General features: G+C 42.9%; 1 protein-coding gene across 9 annotated transcripts in view; it reads right to left on the bottom strand.

Moving 5' to 3' along the window:
• DLG2 (discs large MAGUK scaffold protein 2) overlaps positions 1-12,979 on the bottom strand; it is a 1,248,672-nt gene that overhangs the window by 1,092,777 nt on the left and 142,916 nt on the right. The gene's annotated exons all lie outside the window — the stretch shown is intronic.

Below are 12,979 nucleotides of genomic sequence, written 5' to 3'. Positions count from 1 at the left end.
TCTGGCTGGGCATCGCCGAGGGAAGTGTGACCTTGTTGGTGCTCTTGGACATCTCAGTGTCTTTCAATACCATTGAGCATGGTATCCTTCTGGAATGCCAGAGGGAGTTAGGTATTGGGGGCACTGCACTCCAGTGGTTCTGTTCCTACCTCTCAGGCAGATTCCAGATGGTAAAGCTGGGGGACTCATGCTCTTCTAAAAGAGAATGGACATCTGGCATCCCTCAGGGTGCCATTTTGTCCCCCATGCTGTTTAACATTTACATGAAACTGCTGGAAGAGATCATCTGGAGACATGGGGCGCGGTGTTATCAGTATGCTGATGACACCCAAATTTATTTCTCTATGGCGGGATACACACCGCCATTTAGTACGTCTTCTATACGTACTAGGGTTAGGAAGGGGCGGTGCTTCCGCACCCCCCTAACCCTAGTACGTATAGAATACGTACAAGATGGCGGCGCCCCTTCCACATGGGCGCCGCCATCTTTACGTACTGGACGCACAGCGTCCAGACGTGTCGCGCCGCTTCTGATGTAGCGAGCGCGCCCCTGGCGCCTCGCTACGTCGCAAACGCGACTTGAAAAGAAGCTCCATTTTGGAGCTTCTTTTTTCGGTCCGCGCGGGAGTCGGGCCGTCTGAAGGCTCCGGCTCCCCCGCGGACCTACTGGCGGCGGCGGCAGACCGCCGCAAATCGGCGGTCTGTACCCCGCCTATGTCTCCAACTGCTGCAGTGGCTAAGGAAGGCATCTCTTCTCTGGACGCCTGTCTTGAGTTGGTAATGGGCTGGATGAGGGGAAACAAACGCAAGCTGAATCCAGAGAAAACGGAGGTACTTGTGATAGGTTCCCCAAATCCAGGGATGGAGATTTGTCAACCAGTCCTGGATGGGGTCACACTTCCCCTAAAGGACAAAGTTCACAGTTTGGGGGTTCTTATGGATCCATCTCTACAATTATCATCTCAAGTGGAGGCGACGGCCAGGAGTGCTTGGTACCAACTTCGGCTGATACGCTAACTGCATCCCTACCTGGACTGTAAGGACCTTGAAGCAGTGGTACTCGCACTGGTAATCTCTCATCTTGATTTCTGTAACATGCTCTACATGGGGCTACCTTTGTATCAAGTTCAGAATTTTCAATTGGTGCAAAATGCGGCAGCCAGATTGGTCACTGGTACACCTAGGTCTGACCACATAACACCAGTCTTAAGATCTCTTCACTGGCTTCCAATTAGTTTCCAGGCACAGTACAAAGTGTTGGTCATTACCTTTAAAGCCCTACATGGCTTGGGCCTGAGTTACTTGAACACATCTCCCTATACAATCCGCCCCGTATGCTCAGAACAACTGGGAAGAACCTATTGGATTATCCAAGGACCAGATTAAGATCTACTTCCCACAGGGCATTCACTGCTATAGCTCCCAAACTGTGGAATGGCTTGCCAGAGGAGATCCATCTTAATACCACCTTGGATGCCTTTAAGAAGGCACTCAACGTGGATCTCTTCTGGCTAACCTATCCCCCAGACCTGCTCTAACAGCTTTAAGATGACACTCGGAACATCGATGGGGAATCAGACATTGATATCGCACATGTTTAGATTTTTCATGTGTTTTTAAGTTTTTCTTTGTATCATGAGAATGTATTTTAACTAATTGTAATTTTATACTTGTATTGTTCTCCCGCCTTGATCCGTAGGGAGAGGCTGGATATATATAAATAAAAATTATTGTTGTATTATTATTATTATTATTATTATTATTATTATTTGTACAAGTAAACAGCACCACAGAAGAATTAACCAATCTATTAATTTGCAACTTTTCAAGAATTTATTTAAAGCTGTTACATCCCAAATGATCCCTGTTTACAACCTCATTTAGAGAAATGGCTTTGAAATTTGTAAGTCTTAAAGATTTAAATACCAATAACTATATGGTTGATATTAGCAAAATGAAGCATCAATTTAGAGGTATTTCCAGAGATAGATAAATTTAATGAGGCAGTCATCATTACAGGTTTTAGTATGGCCCCTAACAATGTCATGAACCTAGAATAAATTGTTTATATGAAGATTGCTTCTATTTAGATCTTGATATAATGTTATCCAAATAAAAAACCTTATAAAATGATTGCAATCAGGCAAGTCTAGCGTCTGTACAGAAACAGGACTGTGATACTTATTTCCTCTCAGCCATCTAATGCAATTTATTATTATGTACAGGGAACAAACCAGTGATCTGGAAAGATTAGAATGAAGCAGGAAATTTTTGAAAATGGGTAACCAAATTGAATGAGTGAACATGATCTGCTTCTGCTTTTGAACAATTAAAGAAATAAATTTCAGGCAGAAGATAGCTGGGAAACCTTGGGTATGTGAGTGTGCATGTGTGTGTGTGTGCAATATCAGTGTGTGCGTGCAATATTCTCTTTGTTGTTGTTGTTATTTATCATCCCAAGATTTTGCAGGATGCAGCCATTACATTTAAAGTGGTACCAAGGACCGCACCTACACTGCAGAACTGAAGCATTTTGACACCATTGTAACTGCCATGGCTCTGTGTTATGGAATTCGCGGATTTGTGGTTTTGTGATATATTTAGCCTTCTCTGTCAGAGAGCTCTGGTGCCACAACAAACTACAAATTCCAGGATTCCATAACATTACACCATGGCAGTTAAATCAGCATCAAACTGCAATAATTCTACAGTGTGGCAGCAGTCTGGGTACTATAACTGTGCAGTGTGAAAGTGACCTCCCTTAGAGTATAACACTGAATCTATTTATTTGGATTCCAAGAGGCTTCCAATAGCCCCCTATTTGCCCTTTTTTTTTTCATCCAGATCCATCATACCGTTGATTTTGGGTCAGCTTTTATGGTAAAGACTTAGACCGCTGATACTTCAGTGTAAATCTGAAGTCCCTGTTGTTGTAAGCTTTCACATTGTTTTCAACTTATGGTGAACCTATCACAAGGTTTTCTTGATAAAGCTTGTTCAGAGGGGGTTTGCCTTTGCCTTCTTAGGAAGCTGAGAGAATGTGACTTGCCTCAGGTCATTCAGTGGATTTCCATGGCACATCAGGGATTCAAACCCAATCCCAATTTAGCACTCAAATCACTATACCATACTGGTGCTAAAGTGAATGAATACTACACACAACTTAGTCATAATTCAAAGACATAGCTATGTTAGTCTGGAATATCAGTATGTAAAGGGATCTTGCAGAACCTTTGAGACAAACTGTGCGAAAGAGGTTGTAAAATAAGCTTTCGTGGACATGGTCCACTTCCTCAGATACTTTGTCATAAAAACGCAGTACAGAACTCTGTCCTTGAGATGTTGACAACCCAGAAATCTCAAGCATGGAAGCTTAACATTCAGCAAATGATCAGAGGTTATAGATGTGTAAGTGAGACAAATGACTCTATGCTAAAGGAAAGACTTAAGAAAGCTATGTACCCAAATCTGTTGAAGCTTGTAGATACTTTCTAAACAATAGCTCAGAGGGAAGGAGTCAGGTTCTCTCTAAAGGAGAAAGTCAGGCCAGGAGCCGATGGCCTGTTACAGACTGCCAAAATAAAGCTGCTTCGGGTCTCTTTGGAGGTATGCTGTTTAAATGATGCATGCATCCTAAGAATCCGGAAGCTGAACCAAAGCTGCCCTCCAGTGCTTAGGAATGGAGTGTGGCTTTGGTGCGACCTCCGGACTCTTAGGACCCATGCATCATTTAAATAGCATACCTCCAAAGAGACCCGAAGCAGCTTTATTTTGGCAGTCTGTAACAGGCCCCTGTTTGTTTTTTTCAAGATGTTAAAAGTATGGAGGTTTTGCGTCAGCATGGTTTAGTCAGTGGTTTGAGTGTTGGGAGACCAGGTTTTGAAACCCCCCTGAGCCATGGCAACTGGGTGGCCTTGGGAAAGTCACACACTCTCAGCCTGAGAGGAAGACAGTGACAAACCCTCCTGAGCAAATCTTGTCAAGGTAACTCACCTTAGGGTCACCATACGTTGGGAACAACTTTAAGGCACACAACAACAGCAACAAGAACAAGCAAGGAATGAATCACAGATACTGCAGACACAAACACACACACACTGGTTGTCTTGTCGGCCTGACAGAAACATGTGGAGATACACCTGGCAGAACACCAATTCTCCCTTAAGTTGAGAGTGTGTAAGTTAACCAATCTCACTCAGTGGCTTTCCTTGGGTGAGTGGGGATTTGAACCCTGGTCCATGAAACCCACTGGGTGAGCTTGGGCAAGTCACATGCTCTCAGCTTCAGGGGATGGCAAACCTCTTCTGAACAAACCAAGAAAAACCCATGATAGGTTCACCTTAAGGTCCCCATAAGTTGGAAATGACTTGGAGGCATACAACACACACACACACACACACACGGACTCCAAGTCAAGCATTCAAAACACACTAGCTGTCTTTGAATTGCTCTGTAATGGGATTTCAACACTCCCAAATCTGCATAGATGGGAGGAAGGGGTTTTAAATGGCCCCAGGTACACCAGGCAAGCTGCTGATGTGAAATAGAGGAGAGGTTTGATTACTATTCAAGGCAGAACAATTCTTAAATGAAGGGTTTTATTACGGCTGCCTTTTAACAAGCAGGCAGTTGAGCTAAAGACGAAGGAGTAATTGCAATGCTTGTAATAATGGGGTGCGGAGGATGGGTAGGCAGTCCCAAGACAAGAGGCAATAGAAGCATGTATTTAACGTATTTTAAAAGGGTTGCTTTGATGAGTGCTGTGTTGAATGTGTGGAAGGCAGATCACCAGCTCCTCACATTAGGCTTCCCGTTAGGAGAAGTGAGGCAAATGCCTCAGGTGGCAGGTCCCAGAGTAAGAATAACAAAAAGGCATTGGGGAAGGTACCTTGCTGTCCATAGATGTCGTACCTCATTGGCTGCACCTACACTGCAGAATTAATGCTGTCTGACACCGCTTTAACTATCATGTTACCATGCTACGGGATTCAGGGATTTGTAGTTTTGTGAGATATTAAGCCTTCACTGTCAGAGAGCTGTGGTGCCATGACAAACTACAAATGCCAGGATTCCATAGGAGGGAGCAATAACAGTTAAAGTAGTGTTAACTACATTAATTCTGCAGTGTGGCACCAGCCATTGTCTCATCAGGAGGTGTTAAAGCAAGATGCAACCAATCCTCTAGATCAGAGGGTAGACAAACTGCCATGCTCCTGATGTCATTGGATAGCAATTCCCAGCATTCCTCATTATTGGCTAGAGCTGATGGCAATGCGATCCGACAACAGCCAGAGAGCTGCACTTTGCCCACCAACCCTGCTCTAGGGAGTTTCTGTATAGCCCTGTTCAGGTGTTAGAAATTAAATATACAATTTTTGTTTACCTTCTTTATATTGGGTGATATAAAACTATTTTTTATGGATGAAATATGGCAGCTCATTTATATACAAGAAATAAACAGCACATAGAAAATTAAATATGTTATAAAAATATATTAAGGACTAAATTTATACAATATATCACAGACTAATGAACTTTAACATCAGGAGGTTAAATGTATGAGGTTTTTTTTTTCATTTTGTATAATTCTTATGTGTAAATGTATGTAGATAGTTTTTTTTCTCAATGTAATATTGTATGTATTTTTTTGTGTGTCTCTTTGTGTTTTTGTTCTCTCTTTTTTTTCCTCTTCTTTTTAAAAAACAACTTAATAAAAATATAATTTAAAAAAAAATAAAAAAAAAGAAATTAAATATACAATGTAGAGAGTAAAGAATCACCTTCTTCTCTTTGTACATTTCTAGCACTACCTTTACTTTTTGAAAAGGAGAATTCCTTCATGCATGAAGACTCTCTGCAAGATATGAATTCCTGGGCAATCCACATTCTAGATCCTGTGAAGAGCTTCTGCATCAAGTGGAGGCTTCCCTTTTTGGAAAGTCACTCCACATTGGAAAACAGAAAAGAATATTCACAAATTTTCTCACTCCAACACATCAAAACAGCCCACTGGGAAATGGTTGAATACCAGTGAGATTTTTTCATATCCCAGCACTCATGCAAAGCAGTTGTTTGTTTAAAAAATGCAGAAAACAGTGAAAACAATAGGCACTGTTTTCTCTGCAAAGTCTAATGTCAGGAAGTTACAATCTAGTTTACAATTGTGTAAAGTTGTGTTGCACCACTGCACAATGTTCATAGTCTCAAGAGGTGAGAGGAGATGTAGCTATGCCATAAGCACCACTGCACAACTGCAGCCATTAGCACGACAGTTGGGCAACATGTCCCAATGTACAATGTGCCCTGTTACCCAAAGTGCCCTGTTTCACAATGTGTCCTGATGCACAACATCTTCTGGTGCACAACATGTTCTGATTCGCAACATGTCCCAATGCACAACATGTTGCAAAGCATTATTATTATTATTATTATTATTATTATTATTATTAACTTTTATTTATAAAGCGCTGTAAATTTACACAGCGCTGTACATACAATCTTTTTAATTGGACGGTTCCCTGCCCTCAGGCTTACAATCTAAAAAGACACGACACAAAAGGGGAAGGGAGTGGTGGTGGGGAAGAGGATGAGGGCCAGCAGTTCTTCTCTACCTCCGATGCCTGGATCAGGGGAGATGGACTGGAGGGAGGGCTTGGCCTCTAAATGGATGGTTAATCTTCATCCAGGGAGGCCTGTTGGAGCTAGCCTGCCTCTCTAGTAGGATAATACATATAAAATGCATAGCAATATAGGAAATGAGATATCTTGCCTCATGACTTACTGTGCAACTTCTCAGTTCACCAGCATGGTAGTGTATTGTGTGAGTGACATAAGCTCATCATCATAAAGTTACATATAGTGGCCTCTGAAGCAGGATATTAGCCAATAGTTTTCATTTAGAAGTAAAGCCCCCAAAATGTGAAAAATCATAATGTGAAAAATGGTCAAAAAGTCTCAGGAGGGATGGGGGAACACTTGAAATTATTTGTTCTTGGATGTGGGTATTATTCAAAAACATAGCCATATCAGTCTAGAAAATCAATATGCAAAGGGATCTTGTAGCAACTTTGAGACTAACTGAAAGAAAGACATTGTTAGCATGAGCTTTTGTAGACTTGAGTCTGCTTCCTCAGATGGAAGTAGGCTCAAGTCTATGAAAGCTCATGCTACTAATGTCTTTCTGTCAGGTAGTCTCAAAGTTGCTACAAGATTAGTTTTTTTGTGGTTTTTTCGGGCTATGTGGCCATGTTCTAGAAGAGTTTCTGACATTTCGCCAGCATCTGTGGCTGGCATCTTCAGAGAATGCTTGCCTGGAAAAAGTGGATATATATATATATATATATATATATATATATATATATATACACACACACACACACACACACACACACACACACACTGTGTGAGCCTGGGAATGCAGGAGTGATTTGCACATGTATTGTTCTGTTGCTGATGGCAAGCCTCAGGCTGGGAGGCTAATGTAAAAGAGGATTAGTGTCTGCTAATTGATGCTCATTATCTGCTGGGAAAGTCCCTATATAGACTTGTCTGCAGCTGCATGGTATGCGGTAAACTCCTGTGGCTGTGAGAGGGTCTCTCTGGTCCTTGGCTGAGCGAAGCATTTGCTGGATTTTCTTCGTCGGTTTGTAAACCATTTGAAGACGAGTTTACATAGGGATCACCAAACGCAGCGTGCAAACAAGAATCAAGGAACATGAGAGACACTGCAGACTGGGCCAGCCAGAAAAATCAGCAGTAGCAGAACACGTTACAAACCATCCTGGGCATAAAATACTGTTTGAAAACACTGAAATTCTGGACCAGGCCAATCACTATCATGTCAGGATGCACAGGAAAGCCATTGAGATCCACAAACATCTGGATAATTTCAACTGGAAAGAAGAAACCCTTAAAGTGAACAATATTTGGCTATCAGTCCTGAAGAATAGCAAAATGAGGACTCAGCAAATGCAAATGGGAAAACACTCAGAGTCAGGGGCTTTCCCAGCAGATAATGATCACCAATTAGCAGACACTAATCCTCTTTTGCATTAGCCTCTCAGCCTGAGGCTGGCCATCAGCAACAGAACAATACACATGCAAATCACTCCTGCATTCCCAGGCTCACACAGTATACATACACCCAATTTTTCCAGGCAAGCATTCTCTGAAGATGCCAGCCACGGATGCTGGCGAAATGTCAGGAAGAAACTTTTCTAGAACATGGCCACACAGACCGAAAAGCCCACAAAAAACTATGGATGCTGGCCATGAAAGCCTTTGACTTCACATGCTACAAGATTCCTTTCCATGTAGGAATTATGCAAGTGAGTCTGAAGAGAAAACATGAGGAGGGAGTGGAATTAGTTTGTATAGTCTCTAACACTTAAATAGGCCTTCTGTTGAACAGTAAATCATGGAAATAGTTTAATGACTGCTACCACAGTTGATTCCCTTTCAATGTGTAGCAAAAGCCTTTCATAAAAGACATATCCAAGCAAGCGGCTACTCCAGAATTAATAGTCTACTTGCGTTCTAACACAAGCACAGGCCTGAAGTTTCCAACCTCATACTGAAGAGTGACAGCAATGAGTTCCTTTATTTCACTTCAATTTTCTTCTTGAATAAGAAAGGGTGAGAACATTACCGACTAAAGATATATAGCTTCAGAACTCAGGCTAATGAAAGTAGAGGTTAAAAATGGAAACAAGTGTGGAGTTGTTTGACAAAAGCATGCAGGCCAGCATAGAAGCCCTGCAGCTCTGAAGAGAAAAGATTACGCCTTATGCCCAACAAATTGTTTTCTATTTTTTACAAAAATAATTTTATCAAGGTGGAGAGGTAAATTATTAGTTAAGAATAACAACTGTATTGGGAGAAGCTTGGTTTTCTAATTTCAGCGACCATTTTCATTACATTCTTGATTCATACAGAAAAGGAGGAATGAAAACGTCTGCTCTTTTTTCTCCACCACCCTGATCTCCCAGCCTCACACAAAACACTGGAATTTTTATTGGGACCAAAGAAATTTATTTCTGAATAAGTTTGTGTTATATGATAGAACTGAAGTGGAGAATTGTGAGTTAGACAGGGAAAGATAGATTGAAAAAAGATAGTTCTAAGTGAGAGAAATGATGGAAAAAATCAGATAAAGATTAGATGCAAGTTGGAGTCATCCAGATATGTTGGACAGCCATTATGCTGTCCAACACATCTGCAGGATGTCAGATTGCAGATGAATGATATAACCTCAGATTAGTGGCAATAATTCTCATGGTTGAAAGTTATGGTGGCAGAGGGATGATGCTGTACCCTGTTAGTATTTTTAAAAAGCTCGCTGAGGCAGATACCTCAGAGAAGGTTAGCAAAGCTGACAATCCGAGGTCAAAAAAGTGATAAATTGACAACTTCATCCCTCGGGCAAAGAAAGGTCAATATATACATTTAATTTTTTCTCTGTTTCTCACTTTCATAAGCCCATTCTATCCCATCTCTGCATTAGTCTCCCAATATAGAGAGTTTTGTACATACTGTTGCCTACTATAAATATTTTTCAAGCAATTTTCTCTCCCATAATGGGTTTTTGAATATCATTTCCATAAATATACACACTGTTGTGCATGCACACTTTCCCCTACTGTATGCATTTTAAACCTTTTTTTAAAAAAAATCTGCATCATGAAATATGGGGAAATGCATTTACCCAAGAATATATTGGTGCACAAAGTGCAAATTAGGTCAGCTTGCATTAAAATGTGAACCCTATGCAAAGAGCGAGGGCAAAAGTACACAGGACATTAATCATGTATTTTGTCCTGAAGTGCAATTTGACAGTATAAGGGAAATGTGATCCAAATTGCTAGGTTGACCAAAAACAAGAGCAAAAGATGATTTTAAGACTCACAACTAGTGATGTATGAATGAAACATAATCCACATGGTATGTGTTCCAGAAGGTCAGGTGCTCAGTGGCCATGCTTGATGAGAGATTTTGAGAGGTGTCTTTCAAAAAGTCATTTTTCCAAGCTCTGATAGTTGGACCCTCCCTGCAGGCTCTTCTTAAGAGTATGACAACTAAGAGGAATCGACTGATATCTCCCCAGATAACTTGAGCTATACTCTGCAGCAGCAGGGGCAGGCTGCTGCTAAAGTCTGCATACCCAGCAACCATCATTTATGCCCTTCTAACTTCATTGCACAGCATTTCCCATTGGACTGCCTTTAGTTACTGCTTGGCTGGTACAGAACATGTGAGGCCATCTCTAGAGCAAAGCAGAGATGGACCACCGAAAATTATATTACACCTGCCCTCCAGATCTACAGTGGCTCCCTACAGCATTTTTATCAGGTTTACTGGTCATATATGTCAAGAGCTTTGAGGACACAGGAGAAACCTGTAATGTTATGTTGGTGGGTTACAGACCGCCCGTTTGAGGCGGACTGCACCCTCGCCTTTCCCCGGTGTATCGGGGCCTCAGCTGCCAGACCGGCAGCCTCCGAGGCCCCGATCCGCCGCTTTGCAGGCTGCGGGGAAGCAGCAAAAGGCCGCTTCCCCGCAGCCTGGAAAGGGGTGTCCTTGGGGCTTCAAGCCCCAAGGACACCCCGCGGCGGGGGGGAGAAGGAGAAAGGGGCCGCTTGGCCCCTTTCTCCCTTGCTTCGCTGGGCGCAGCCGTCTGAAAGCTGCACCCAGCGACGCAAAGCAGGAAGGAGCTCCGAAACGGAGCTCCTTCCGGGGTCATGCAAAGGGTGCCATAGGCGCAGTGGCGCGGCCCCAATACGTCACAACCGCGCCACCTCGTTTGGAGGCGGCGCAGACATGACGTATTGATGGCGGCGGCTGTGTGGAACGGCCACCGCCATTTTGTGCATGCGGAGCGCGTACTAGGGTTAGGGGGGTGCGGAAGCACCGCCCCTTCCTAACCCTAGTACGCGCCACGCGCGTACTATATGGCCCGTTTGTAACGGGCCAGAGTGTCAGGGCCAGCCTTAGTTCTCTGGCCAACTAGGGCAAAGCAATCCCTTGCCCATGATGTGTACCAATCTTCTCCAAGGACGCAGGTCAAGAACAGAGGCAGACAAAGTGTACACACATATGGTACCATCAATTTTGCAAGCCACTTTGATAATTTTGCTTGGAAAGTGGAATAGAAATATAAGTGATGCGTAAATAATAAAAGATCTATCTTAGCTGCATCGTTATGCCTCTGTTACCAACCATACTTCCGGTGGAGAATGTACTCCTTCATCTCCCTGTTGTGCAGATACACATGTTCACAAACACAATGCATGGGATTCTGCAATCTTGTTGGTGGCACACACCTAGGGAATTCTATTATACATGTAAGCGTTCTTTTTGACCATTGTGCAATGGGCATATCCAGTTCACATTTGTTAAAGTTAAGTTTGACAAGTGTAACTATTTCACATAGGTCTAAATTTGATTAATAACAAGTAAAGCATAGCCATTGAATCAACTGGATTTACCTATGCATTGACTCTCAACAATTCATTGAATTGGTGTACTCTTGTTGAGTCTAGGCTTCCAACCATGTGGTTATACATTTTTGGATGGTCTGTAACTTTTTGTCAGTGCCACTGGGATTGCAGAAATAGTAATTATGCATTCCCCATTACACAGAAGGGACAAAAAAACAGGTATATTGACAAATATATGCCCAGTTGCACAACATCAGTGCTCATCAGAAGGGTGGTGATGTAGTAAAATCATCGTGTAACTGTGGAAATATAGATTTACACTACACATGAACAATGTAGGATCTCAGCCACACATACACTAGCGGTAGATCTCTGGAGTCTCAGCCAGAGGTCTTTCCCAGCCCCAGCAACTGCAGATAAAACATTTGCTACCACAGAGCCCCAGACCTTCCCCCTCTGCTCTATCTTCATAATATCACTTGATTTACCCCTACTCAAATTCTGTAAATAGAATATGTTTTGGATCACCTCATATATGTGACATGACACATAAGGGGCTCCCTTTTACTGAGTCATAGACTATGTAGTTGGAAGGGACCTCAAAGGTCACCTAATCCAACCCCTGCAAATGAAGGGAACTAATTTCTACAATATTCCCAATAGGTGGGCATCTAGTCTCTGTTTATAAACCTGTATTCTGTTCCACTGGCAAAAAGCTTGTACTGTCAGTACAATCTTCCTAAGGCGGGTTACACACCGCCATTTAGTACGCGCCCCACGCGTCCTAGGGTTAGGAAGGGGCGTGCTAGGGTTAGGAAGATTCTCACCTTCCTAACCGCCCTCTCCCTAGGACGAACGGAGCACGTACTAAATGGCAGTGCCCGTCCACATGGGCACTGCCATATTTACGTCTTGGACGCACAGCATCCAGACGTGACGCGGCGGAAGTGACAGTGCGAGTGCGTGTCTCGCGGCGCCACTTCCAGAGGCCAAAAAGGAGTGCCATTTCGGCACCCCTTTTTGGCTGCGCCAGGAAGCCTTGCGGTCTGGCCGCTGGTCTGGCCACTGGGGCTTCTCGGCGTAGCTAATGGAGCCAGCGCTAGACCGCCCAATTTTGGGCAGTCTGTAACGTGTCACACATGCATTGGAAAACCCCTTTCTTGATATTTTATGCTTCACTCCCTTGTCACCCTCCAGATATTTTGAACTTCACTGTACACCATTATTAAACTTTGGCCATGCTGGTGGGGCTGATTGGAATCCCAAACATCTGAAAAATACCGAGTTGGAGAAGGTTGCTGGAGCAAGAGGAATCAGTTTTCTCCATCTTCTGTTTGAAAGCCCTTTAGATATTGCAAGATGGCTGCTATATCTCCTCTTTATCAACTCCTCTCCAGATCAGGATAAGTGTTTCCAGTTCCTTCAACCATTCCTCCTAGCTCTTGGTCTATATGTCGCTCACTATAGCCTCTCACTACAGTATCTCTCTACAGAAGCTGCTGCCACACTGCAGAAATAAAGCAGTTTGACACTATTTTAACTGC

The sequence above is a fragment of the Sceloporus occidentalis genome, unplaced genomic scaffold (genome assembly GCF_023333645.1).
Source record: "Sceloporus occidentalis isolate IW3139 unplaced genomic scaffold, rSceOcc1.0.p SCAF_2, whole genome shotgun sequence".
In the NCBI taxonomy this organism is placed as follows: domain Eukaryota; kingdom Metazoa; phylum Chordata; class Lepidosauria; order Squamata; family Phrynosomatidae; genus Sceloporus; species Sceloporus occidentalis.
Note: the sequence above shows the minus strand (reverse complement) of the source record. Positions and strands in the feature narration are given on the sequence as shown.